This window comes from Aquila chrysaetos, chromosome 18 (genome assembly GCF_900496995.4).
Source record: "Aquila chrysaetos chrysaetos chromosome 18, bAquChr1.4, whole genome shotgun sequence".
NCBI classification, from domain to species: Eukaryota; Metazoa; Chordata; class Aves; order Accipitriformes; family Accipitridae; genus Aquila; species Aquila chrysaetos.
This window is the reverse complement of record NC_044021.1, coordinates 15,905,367-15,918,502: the sequence shown is the minus strand read 5'-3', so window position 1 is coordinate 15,918,502 and position 13,136 is coordinate 15,905,367. Positions and strand designations below refer to the sequence as shown.

Genomic DNA, 13,136 nt, shown 5'->3' with positions numbered 1-13,136 from the left:
GCCAAAATGTCTTTTTTGTCAATGATATTAGCATAGGTATTGGAATACTGTGTGAAATTTCTTTTTAATGTGCCCGTACAAGCCAATAGCTGAATGTTACTGTAGATTAGTCTGCTGAACCTAAAATTATTGCTTTGGTCTAACTTTTCCACATGAAAAACTTCTAGAAGGCACAGAACTTTAACTTGATTTACTTGAGTGATATTTGATGAACTTGTAAATTTTGACCATGTCACTTAATAGAGATGTATATTTTCCTGCCATAACAGAAAATTTTTGAACCCAGTTGTCTTCCTCTGTTTTTGCACTCGCCTTCCTCCCCAGTTGTCTTCCTTCCCCCGCATCCTCATTTCACTTACTATAAATTGTTCCTTTCTTCAAGTTTGGTAGTTTTAGCTTAATTAGTTACAGAAGGCACTCTACAAATATTTAAACTTTGTTGCTGTACTGAATGAGAAGTGGGGCTGGGGAAGAGCTTTGACAGTATAGACAACGGAGAGCAGCTGAGCTAGATTTGGTCAAAGTTGCTGCTGAAAGTTGCTGCTACCTTGAGGTGCAGTAACCAGCTGCGGGTACATCCCTAGCCTGCTGCAGTTCAAATAAAAACTATTAGTACCTAAGTAAGCTTACTTCATTTTGCATTGTGGTAGACTAGGAGCGCAGGTGCAGTCAGTTGCTATACCTCAGCTGAAAGGTTAGAACTTCTTAGCCTCTCTGATGTGTACTTAAAATTGTTCAGGCCATGTGTTGTGGTAGAAATACTTCTTGGGAACGGATGTGTGAAAACCAGCTTGTAAATTAACTTTGGGAAAAGTGCTCAGTGACAAAGCTTGTGTGGTGAAACTGATTGCCCTAAGGCAGGGGAAAAAAAAAAAGTACACATCCTGGGAATTGCAAGGAAAACTGCGGGCTTGCTCAGCACTGTTGCAGCTCACAAATACATCTCTACCAAAGCAATGAAATACACCATTTGTGTGTGACTGTTGGATTGTACAGAATTGCCCTTCAGCTGTATGTATTAATTCTGGTTGTAGCTGCCATTCCTTAAAGGATAGCATAAAAGGGAAGAACAAATCACTTTATTTTCCATACATACCTAAGTATTTTCTTTCTAAGTAATCATTTTCTACTGCAGTGAATAATTCGTCAATCCCATTGCTGCTACCTGTGAGTTAGCCTTCTTTTGACTTGTCAGTTTGCAGCAGCATTTCTCTAATTATGTATGTAAATAAATCTGGGTGCACCACCTCAGATAATACTGCTTATCTGCAGAAAGATGTTTGCTTTTTAATTTTTCCGGTATTTAGTTTACATGCTATTCATTTTACTCAACTGATGAGATCACTAAGTAGAACAAGAGTGGACACCAGGTTCCATATTAATAGAGAATAATAATTTTCAGCCACAAGGACCTGTCTAAAGAGAAGCCTTTACAAGGTTTTGTGAATCTTTCCGAAGGCATTAGTGGTTGAACTCTTGCTTTTCACTCTGAACTTGCAGGTTGTATACTGTGCCCCTGCTTTTTGTGCTAGTAATTAGAGTAGTCTCTATTGTGAATAGATTAAATATTGTAAATATTACAAATTAACTTTTCTGTCATTTTGGAAGGTTTTGTGGCACTTTTATATCTGTGCTGCAGGCCATGGTTTGGTTGACATGTTTTCAGTGTCAAAATAAGCAGCTCCTCACCTTTTTTGTGATAGTGTCTCAATTTATGAAGCCAAACCAGTGATCTAGATCAACAAAGCTGATCCAGCTGAAAAGTAACTTGTTTTGTCATCATGGAAGATGAAAGGCGTCATTCAATCACCAGTTTATTTTTTTAGTGTTTGTTAGAAAGTTAGTCATCTTGCTCACTGCATGCCCATGCAAGTATTTATCATAATAACTGAGGAATAACAGGTGGTGACAGAAGGACCTGCTGAAGTTGGTACAAACAGTTTGACCACCAAATAGGTGGGGGGCTCAAACACCACCATCCCCAAAAGGTACAGTCTATCTGGGGAGCTGAAAAAATTGAGACAATGTCTGCATTAATGCATAGAGCAGATCTGTAGAAACGTATCAGTAAAGTAAAACACTTCGTGTCAAGAACCTGATGTCTGCATTGTATATGCTTTGGGTTTTGGTTTTTACTGTGGACTAGCTCTTGTCTAGCCCGATGCCTTAATGCTCAGTTACTGCTGGAGCAGACTTGGCATGGTTCTGGAGAAGATCTCCAAGGTGGTTTAGTCAGAGCAGAATCCAGCCCATGCATTCCAAGATGCTGGGCCACGACGTGGAGCAAAGCATGGAGGATGAAGAAATTTACGTTACAAGTGCGCTCCACGTACAAAGTAAAACCTCAGTGTAGATGCACTCCACAAGACTTACTTGTCCACAGTGACAAGAGTGTGTGGTCGAACAAGGAATTAGCGATGGTGTTCTGGGTCCTATCGTCATGTTATAACTTCTCAGCAAGCTTCCTTCTGAATTGCCTTTATTACTGAGAGAAACCTTAATGTATAGTAGGAGGATGGCTTAATAATTAGCAGGCTCTAGCTATATACACAAGTGAATTGTGCTTCTGCCAGTGTGAGAGTTCAGCAGTTAGTACCTGTGACACCAGTGATATGTCTAATTGGTGTGTTGATACTAAGAAGCATGTGATGGCATAAAGCACAGGACTTTCATTACAGTTTTGGCAAACCTGAACTGAAAGAAAAAGCAGCACAGGCTGCTGAAAATACTAGTAAAATAATCCATTTCATGTCTGCAAAAATCATTAGACAGTGGTTAAAGAGGTGTTATTAATGTGTCAGATTCACTTGGGAAGTTATGTTTCTGTAATGTCCACTAAAACAATGATACTTCTATTTTTGTTTTTAAGTGAAGCCCTTGCCAAGTGCAGACGTGTTTCTCTGCAGCCATGAAATGGATTTATTGAGAGTAAAGAAGATGCAGATTCTCTCAGTGGCTTCTGTTTTACTTCTGCCAGCTCAGCACAGTAAGCAAGCAGTAGCATGGCTGTTGTTTTCTGTCCACCATTGCCAAAATTCAGTCTTATCAGTCTTACAGAGTTTTCACAAAAGTGGCATGTTGATTTCCTGCTGACAGTAAAAGATGATGACAGTTTTTATATGGTAAATCAGAAGATCAAAATGTGACCTACTTACCATGACATGTTGTAACACACAACCAGCTTAAATGCAACATTTCTTAGGAAGTGAGCCTTTGAAACTTTCTGCAGAACTTAGGAGGACTCGGCTGTACAATGCTTTGATCAAGGCTGTTTTTAGAGCACAGGACATATGATTAGCCAATGTTTCATCATGGGTACTGAGTGCTTCTTACATTACTGCAAGAAACAAGGCAAAATCTTTCAACTTTTTTGGCTGCAGAGTTAAAAAGCATGGCTTTATCACAGTGTGTGACAAAGTTGGCACAGCGCTGATGGGCCCAGTAATCGCATCTTCTCTGGAATACTAACAAAATCCTTTACAAGCATCACTAGAATAATACAGGGTCATTTACTGATCTTTAGTCTCCATGAAGAACTGCAGTCTTATTGATTCTTCTACCATTTACAAGCCTCTCTCTTGCTCTTAAAACCCCTTTTTATTGGTACAGTTTGGTGGTTTCTATTTGGTTTATAGGTGTATTTCCTCGTTCTTCAGTGGCAAAGATGTAACAGATGTGAATAGGTAAGCTTATAAATCTGAAAATTTCCATGTGAATTCAGTCTCTCCAATTAAATTTATTTTCTGGTTACATGGATACTTTTGAGCTTGCTGAAGCAGACAGTTTATCTTGAGCTGAAGCAGCTTCTGTTTCTAGAAAATTTAGGAATAGTGTGAATTATCTCTTTTTAAAATTCTTTTATATCTCAAATTTAATAAAAAAAGTCATACAACCAAATTTAAAAATTATCCCATAAACATAAGTTTGATCCCACCTAAAGCACATGGGAATTTTGCTAATGGATTCAGCGAGAACAGGATTTAACTTCCACCTTTTCCCCCACTAAGTCTGTAGAACAAGATTCTTCCTGAAAAGTACATCCTTTATAATAATGAATATACAGATCCCTGAATCAAGGTTTAGTAGGGCTAAACCACCTCTGTTAACTCTTCTTATTTGTCCTATAAAATGTTGTCTCCACATGTGCTTTTCCTGCTAAGCTGTACTGCTGTTATTTTTGCACATGATGAGTGTACTGGAATCTTGGCCGTGCAGCTGCAGCTCCATTTATATATTATATCTGGCAGGTTTCTGCACCAGCGGCTGTGTGAAGAGACCTTGGTAACTAGAAATAAACTGAGCTAATGCTGTGCCTTGTACCTCCTAGGACAGAAATGCTGTGGTTTTCCTCAGTTTGGATGAATTCATTGTGTGTTTCTTGTTTTATAAAGAGCATGCTAGGAGAAAGAAAAATAAGAGCTCCTGGAAAGATCTGTATGTTAATGCCTCTGTATAGGCCTTGTGTAAAATACGTGCTGAGTTTCAGTCAAAGGCTTACTCGTATTTGGTGTGAATTTCAGTCTGTTTCTAATGGATGCAAATGTGAGTAGGCAGTTTCCTCGAGTAGTCTCAGGAGTTTGAGAGTAGTATTTGTTGGTAGTAAAGGCAGACTGAAGCCGAAACACAATTTTTTAATTTTTACATTGCTCCAAAGGACCCTTGCATGTTGATTCTTAGGAATTTTAAGTAAGCAATGTGTTGAGAGATAAGCATCTGAATTTCAACATGATCGTACCTGAAAAGATCTGTTGTTTCTTTCATTTAGTGTCATTTATCTCAGCAAGTGGCAAACTTTTAATATTTTTAGATGTTTTGGAAAGCATCGTCACCAGTTTGGCCTGGATGCCTTACACATGCTCTTTGGAAAGTGTCACTATCACTGTGGAGGAATGCACTTTCTTATAACGAGACTGTTTTACAGTTACTCATTTTTCAGAAATGTATAGGTTCATTCTGTGGTATGAAGCAATTTTTCACTACAGTTATGTTGCCTTTGCAAAAAATATGTATATTCAAATCATCCTGGGGGATTAGATTCCTATTTGCTAACTAGTACAAGCTTCAAACAAGCCTTAGCTTTTTTTCCCATAGTTAAAACAACTGTGTTGCATTTGCAAATCAGTGGCTTTAAATCTTTTTAAAGAGCAGATCCATGGGAGATGCTTCAATGTTTTGTTTAAGTTGCTGCCTTTTGTGCACTATTGAAGCTGATGCTTTACAGGTATGCACTGGCAATCAGTAACTGCAACGTTGCTGTTTTGGGAGTGTCAAATTCTAGCAGATTCTGTACATCATTGTCCAGCAACTCTTTTTACTTTAATTCGGTTCTGGATAAGGGATTTACATTGTAAGTTAAGAGCTTAAAATGGTACTTGTAGTTTTTATATTGATTCACTTGTCAATTTGCGAAATACCCTCCTTTCCACTACCCTCTGCTAAGTATCTGCTTTTCAGTATTCGCAAGTGAAAGTTTTGTACATTGGTCCACCTGTAAATAAATGGTTTATAATTTCATTTCACTAGCAGTGTCCACATTTTCTGGGTAGTCAAAACAAGAGAAAAACAGGTTGTGCAGCCAATTCCCACTGTAAACACTCTAGACTAAGCAATAAACTTTTGAAGGAGCAGGGGTGGAGAGCCCGTCTTTTTGAACTCCATAGCACTTTCAGGCAGTTCAGGCATGACTCATGTCACGCAACCAGCAGCACATTTTGTCAAAACCAGGGATGCTGGGTGGGCCAATAAACCCCCAGGGCTTGTGAAGCTTGTTCAGGGATGCAGCTGAACTCCCTCCCAGCTCTGACTCTTGTCTTTCTCTGTTCACCCCAGTATGCAGTGTGCGCACCTACCAGCTCTCTTTAGCTGCGGAGTCTTGCAGGACTGAGTGCGTTGGCTACCACGCCTCTACCAAATGCCCAGCCTTCTGAAGCTGCTTAGATTGTAGCGAACTGAATGTCTTTGTCATAGCTGGAGAGATGTGTAAACAAAAATATGAGGAGTCAGTGATAATTGATAGCATCCTATTTTCTGTGATTCCCTATAATTCTTCCAGTAGCATTTATGTGTTTTTCATTTTTTTCTATACATACTCTTCTAACTCTTCACAGTTCACAAGTTAATATTCACATAATTAAGGGGAAATTTTCCAGTGGATCCTTGCAAAATATTTCAAGTGGCATAGAAATGGTTAAACAAAAACCAACCAAACTATTTCTTTCCCCCTTCACCCCAGAATACAGCTTCTTAAAGATGAAGCAATTAGTACCATCATGTTGCCCGGAGACAATATCACAGTTCCCACAGTATTTTTTCTTCCTTGTCTTTGGGACCTTCTGCAGGTCACTTCATAATCTTCTATCACAAGTTATTTAAGTCCAGGTATTATGTCAGTACATTTTTTTCTACTCCCATTGTTCTAGTTTCATCTTTCTAAATATCTTCTGCTAGCTTATGGCTGTTAATATAGTCTAATGTGAAGGTCTGTTCTGCATATTCTACATCTGATCCAACCTGTATCACCTAGTCCTCATTTTCCAATACTCATCTGATCAATTCCCAGCTGTTGCTCAGTTTCTAATATCTGCTGTGAAACCCAAAAATGGACAAGCTATTTATGTGCTTTATTTACAGTTTACAGAAATTGGCCAGTAGGAAAGTACAATAGTGAATTCCCTTTTCCTTTTCCTCCAGGACAGTTTCAGTCCAAAGGGCAATAAAAACCACTATGAAGAGCATTGCTATTTTTGTGGTGGTACAGGATTTACAATCTGATAGCTGGATGCCGTTATAAAAGAAGGTGAAAAACAAAGCAGGAACTGGTGGGGATTGGTTGCTTGGTTAGGTGTTTTGGGGTTTTATGGAAAAGCTTGTCAAACTATAAGATGACCCCAAACTCCAGTGGATCATTTTTTAAAATGTAAGGTACTTGATCTTTCTGTCTTTAAAATTTCTTCTTTTGAAGTATTAAGACGATGGTGACTAGGATCTTGTCCTTTCTTTCTTTCCTACTTGTTGTAGTTATTGGTCAGAAATGTCAAGTGATCAAAAACTGGTCTATGTACATTTCTTGTGTGATCCTTTCAAGGACAAGAATGAAATTCACAGCACTTTTGCCAAGATGTGTTTCAACTGCGAATGTGGTTCAGAGCCCAGCAAATAACAATCCACATAAATAAGCTTTCTGTCTTTGTAAGAACCAGGCTCTAACCACAAAGACAGTAATAGCCATTTTGCTATTAATTTTGTATACAATACAAAGGCTCAGTACCAAAAATCCTAGAAATCGGCCTCCAAAAGGCAGGCATGTTTTATGCTGTCTTCCATTGTTAATGCTAATAAATGTTGCTTCTGGGTTTGTATATGGTAGAAATCCTCCTACTTCATTTACGTATCTCTCAAGAATGGGTGAAATTCACTATCAGCAAATAAAAGCAACAGCAGTCATTATGAATTTAGTTCATTTCAGTAAGGTATTTCTTGCTTAAATAAATACCATGGGACATTACATTCAACCATGTTGTGAACTGGATGATAATAATTCTTTGTTCAGTCATATAAAAGCTCCTTGTTACCTCTACTCAGCAGAACAGGGTCAACCACAGACTCAGAAAAGAACAGGATGTTAGCTTGATGGATCTTAAAGAATCATAACTGTTATGCAAGAACAAATTTTTCTAAATTGACTAGGTATTCCAAACTAGTGGGACCTGGAACGTAATAGTATTATTATATAAGCTGTCCTGTATAAAATCACAACAACAGATCCTCTTCCACACTAACATTTCTATTATTTAGAGGCTACAGCAGTAGGTAAACATATATCCTAATTTTTGGTGGTGCAGATGGAAAGGTGTAGTCATTTAGGCCTGCACGATGTTAGGTATATCTGAGAGAAAAGTACAGACTGAATCATAGCTTATGTCCTAATATGCCCTTTATTTTCTCACAAGAAAATATCTTATAATGCTTCTAAATCCTGCTGCTAGTTCTACTGTAGAGCAGTGGAACATAGTACAGTGTGCATGCAAACAAGCACGAAATGAAGCATGCTAATTTTAGTCAGTGGTGGCTCAGAAGGTCAAATCTTAGCAATAATGTATAGAAGAGCACCCACTCACTGCCACCTCTTCTCCGATATGAAAACCTGTTTTAGATGAGGTTCTGTTGTGCTATTTAATACACAAAGTGGAGTTCATAGTTTGAATATGTGCAGAATTAGAGTTTGTTTTCATGTATCGCAAATGTTTTTAATAAATATTGCAGGCTTGATATTGCTGGAGAGTGTTTTTACCATACACTTTATGTTGGGGAGTTGCCTAGCAAGTTCAATGAAATGAAAATATTTGCTCTGGCATGCAAGCAAGTTCTAAAAGAGCTTAGGCAATATTTCTGCTGCAGAAAACGTCGATTTAGACCTGCCCAAGTTCTGTTCTAACTTGTGAATTTGATTTTTCTAAAATGAAATCAAGTTGTTTGATTGTTCCTTGCTTTTCCTTCCATGCTGAATTAGAATTCTTTTATCAGATATGCTGCATGGTTCTGTGGTTTATTGCTTTGTTGTGTGTTGGTTGGTTTTTTTATTTCAAGGCCACTTTATGCTTACTCAGAAAATACAGCAGGAAAATAACCTAGGGAATTTGAGCTGTGTGTTAAAAAATCACCTATTAAATGTAACCTGGTTTAAGTTACTCAATTAATTAACATATATGAGAAGTAGATTGGTGATTCTATTTTGCATCTTAGTTTATGTGGGCAGAGAAGAACCTGTACAGATATTTGTACTTTCTGCAGCCACAGTCTCCTGGCTATCGAGGAAGGTCAGTAAGGTGAGGGGACCTAACGGAGTCAGAACCCTTGCATTTCCTTTACAAAGGTTAAGAAGATTAGTGTATTCATCAATATGACATTATTCTTAATGTATTTGGCATGAAATACTAGTATTCTACAGGGTGAATTTTGTTTAGTTTTACATAATAAAATGCTGCTAGATTTCAGGGCACCAACATTTGTCATGCATTTGACACACAATATAAAAGTTAGAAGTTAATATATTAAGTTATGCTTTGCTGAAGAGAGAGAGATTGGATATCATTCATTGCACAGAGTTAGAGCGAGTGAAGTGTTCCTAGTCATGAACCAGTTGTAAAAACTAAAGTACTTTGTCAGGAAGGAGGGACATGGACAAAGGCTGGAAACCTGTCTGCCATCTTGTAAGGAAAGGAGAAGGTGAGATGAAGGAGGAAGAGAGAGAGAGATCTTTGATATAACCTACCTCAGTGGAGACAGGTTAATTGTGTTCTCTCTTTTATCTCCACATCTGTGTCTTTAATAAAAGTTTGCATGTTGTTAGTTTTGAATTTTATGAATTAATAACTGTATGTCCACTTTATCGTAATTTGGATTGATGCTGGATAGGAGCAAAAGCATAAAATGAATCTGTAGACCAGGAGCATAGAACATGTTAGATGTTCTTGTCCTCCAGCGTATTTTTCATGATACCGGAAGATTAACGACAGGGGACCCATTTGAGCCGCTTGAGCCATGCAGTGAGTTGGCACCGCAAGAACTAGCCGAGGCAGCAGAGGTTTCTTCTACTGCCTCTTGGTTACATTCCTGACATGGATCAATGTGTTAGGGTACACACTCGAACACCAAAGATTGTGGGGAAAGTAAGTGTAAAAGTGTATTCACTTTTCTTTTGTCTGTTGCAACCTGAGAGACTACTGGAAGGTTTCATCAGTACATTATAACTGAGAGAAACGGATATTTTTATTTATGACAAATAATGGCAGTGTTTCCACTTGGCTCTAAGTTCTGTTTTTGAACCATCAGTCTCATGCCTAAGAACTTGAGCTTGCAAGAAAATCTAGTCATTAGATACCTACCTACTTGCCTGGGATAATACCATATGGAACAACGCATGCTTTGAGAAGCCAGGGATTTCTAATAAAAAGTGCAGTCATTTCCCCATTTCCTGTCCACAATATATCATCCTTTAATAGCTGCAGTTTGGAGAAATTGGTGAGGTATGTAATCTCCTCATACATGCACAGCCTCTGGCGTTATTCATCCTCGGCCTCGTCTTCTACAGGAACTGGAAGTTTTCAAAATTTGGGAAGTCTTAGCTGCCAGTGTAGGTGTGTAACTCAGCAGCCACGCTTGAAGTCTTGAGACAAATCTGGAGAAGTTAGTTTTGTTTTGCATGTTTTAACTTCTTTCATGGTTAGAAGAGGAGATCTGACAGGACTGTGTGCCTGGAAAGTCCACGTCTAAGCTGTTTCCTTCCTGCAGACACCACCAGTCATTTTTACTTGGTGCTTGCTTTTGCAAGGCCTTTCTATTCATGTTATTGCAGTCATAGTTGTACTACAAACATTTCTAAGTTGCTCCGCAGCTGCAAGAAAATACTGTTTAGGAAGCTTCTTGCTGGCATTCTTAAAAGGTCACCTAAGTATACCCATCTTCTTACAATGTTCAGTAGCAGGACAACGATAATGGAGTAGTGACCTGACCAGAACACTGTCTTCAATTGTTCAGTTGTAAATTATCAACCATATTAGAAATTATCAGCCTTTGCGTTGTTCTCTTGCTCTCTTTGGATCAGGAACTTACATCAACAGAAAAATCTGTAAGGATGAAAGTTATAATTGGTAATGAATATTTTAGACAAAATAGTAACATTTCACCTTCATTTGTGCACTGCTTGGGTCCTCTGATTTCTCAAATTTTATCAGTTTATCCTGTGTATCCTGACTCGGAGGCAGCAGCATGGATCCGATCAGCAGGAACTAAAAGTAGCTTGTGAGTGCTGACAACATTCTTCTCAATGTCAAGTGGACCTGACAGCTGAAAAATAATTTTTTGTTTACATGCAAATACTCAAGTTTTCTACCAGAAAGTTTAACCAGGTAGGGATTAAAAAAAGTTGGTGTTACTGCATTACATCACAGCAAACTTGTGAAATTTAACTGATCCATTTGGCAAAATGTTTTGAATTACCTACGATGAAATGTGCTGTAACAGAACTGAACGTATTTTTTCCAAATTACTGATTTAAGAAAAAAGTTTGGAGTGCTGAAAATGCTACACAATGTTTAATATAAAACACTAAAAAAGTGAGAATTGGAAGCTGTAGTAACAAGTAGAAATCAGTACCCAGTCCATTTCAGTTGTTACAATTGCACTGATTATGACCTGAAAACTGCTTTCTCTATAGGAATCTATTTACCTAATTATTTTTAAGTAGATAATATTTTATTTCTGTTTGCATTATTTGCTGCCTTATTAATTAAGTCCATGCATCTACCTGTCCTGTGTATTAATTTCTCAGTAAATTCTACTAATTAAGGAACATAAGTCAAGGTTTTTCTGGTAAATAGCTGAAGATCAGTACAAGCAGCATGCTGCATACATTCAAATAGAGCATTTAGGAGTTTTATTAGCCACCTTAAGGACTCTATTGCTAGGTCCTAGATGAACTTTGAAGGTACCATCCACATACAGAAGCAAGTTCCAATAGATCTGTTTTTTATCATTAATCTTCTCAATAAAGTCAATGAAAGGAAAACAAAAACGTACCTAAAGCTAAAACAATCTGAAGGAAGGCTTTGAAACAGCTTGTTGAAAGCTTGAGCTGCTACAACGCTGCTTGCTTGCAACCCAGCACTAGCCACCATCTGTAGGAAGCGGGCAGGGTGACTGTAGTTGTGTTCCTCATCTAGCCTGGAGCCATCACCCAGAAACTCCCCAAATTAGCTGCCCTCTGGCTGCCATTCTCACAGTTGCCCATTGTTGACAACGGGGAGAGGCTCAGCGTGTATCAGCTCTTGACTGATGCTGACAGTCCATACAACTCTTCATTACATGTCTTTTAGGGTAGGTCTGCTCGGGGTTGTGCTTATACTGGAAGTCCCCCCAGTTTACCTTTTGCACTGGGACTTAGAACAGCTGTTCTGACATAGGTGGAACTGAAGGGACGTGGGCAGCCATAAGAAAACTTGCCTAGATCATCTCTTTTACATATGCAGTTGTAGGAGGGTTTTAATACCTTCTGTAGCCTGCCCCACTAGTTGGCTGTGACTGTGTTTGTGATGCATTTTTCTGGAGAAGCAAAGGAGTCAAGATCTGGAGTCTCGGTTCTTGCAAGTGGGAAGGAAATGTGCCAGCGTACGCTCTGCCTGAGGTACCGTTTTAGAGTCCCGGCTGTGTTGCATTGTGTATATGACTCATAACAAGCGGTATGGACGTGTCAAGGCACCCGCAGTGCCATCTGCTAACCCTCAGCATCGGGGAGCAGCCAGCGTGGGGCTGCTCCGCGTGGGCTCCCTCCCAGCAGCGGTGCCCCGGGGCTGCTGCTCTCCAGCAGCGGGGAGGGGGCATGCTCCGGCACCCAACATTCAGAACTGGCTGCTAACACCAGCGGTGCCAAAAATCCCTTTAAAAAGAAAAGGGGGGGGGGGGGGGGGGGGAAGTTCCCAAGTTGATGTTTAGGCAAACATAATTTGTTAAATGGGCTGAACCTTAGTAGGTCTCGCTGCCTTCCACACCTCAGGACACTTGAGAATTGAGGTGCTCGCTTAGATGCTGAAATAGGAGCTAAAGCCCCTTTTACACACACGTTGCTGGTAATGCTGATGCCACCGCATGCTGTTGTCCTGTTGATCTTTTTTGTTGTTGCTGTTATACAGGCTGTTGGTTTTTAATCTCTTCAACAGCTGACATACTGTTTTACCATTTAATCATTCTGCCACTGTCCTTGCAGACCTCAGTGTTTCCATAAGGCAGCAACTGTCAAATATTAGCTAGGATTTAGTTATTTACTTTAGTTCTTTACATAAGGACTTACTTACAGCTAAGACATGCTTTTTATCTCTCCTGAAAGATACATTTACTTTCAAGGAAGAATGGATTAAAATGTGTTCTTTTTACTTAAAAACCATTTGCTCCCTCCTTTTCTATGAGTGCTGACCTAGTGATGTAGGTTGGTCCTTTAAACAAATGAGGAAGGGGGGGTGTTTGGGGGGATGTGTCTATTTTTTTACGAAAACATGAAGTGGCAAGATTAAATGATCATTCTGGGCATTTAATGAGAGTGTTTAATCTTTTATTATAGAAGGTAGCTAACATTTTATTTCAAA

The 13,136-nt window shown here is 39.0% G+C and overlaps 1 protein-coding gene across 8 annotated transcripts in view; it reads left to right on the top strand.

The window, feature by feature from the left end:
* The window catches only part of LYRM4 (LYR motif containing 4), a 90,780-nt gene that overhangs the window by 56,830 nt on the left and 20,814 nt on the right, over window positions 1-13,136 (top strand). The window contains exon 3 of one of the 8 annotated variants that reach the window (XR_003927330.2): window positions 2,870-2,986. The exons of the other annotated variants lie outside the window; for them this stretch is intronic. The gene's annotated coding sequence lies outside the window, so the exon portion shown is untranslated. The remainder of the gene's footprint in view (window positions 1-2,869; window positions 2,987-13,136) is intronic. 8 annotated transcript variants of the gene reach the window in all.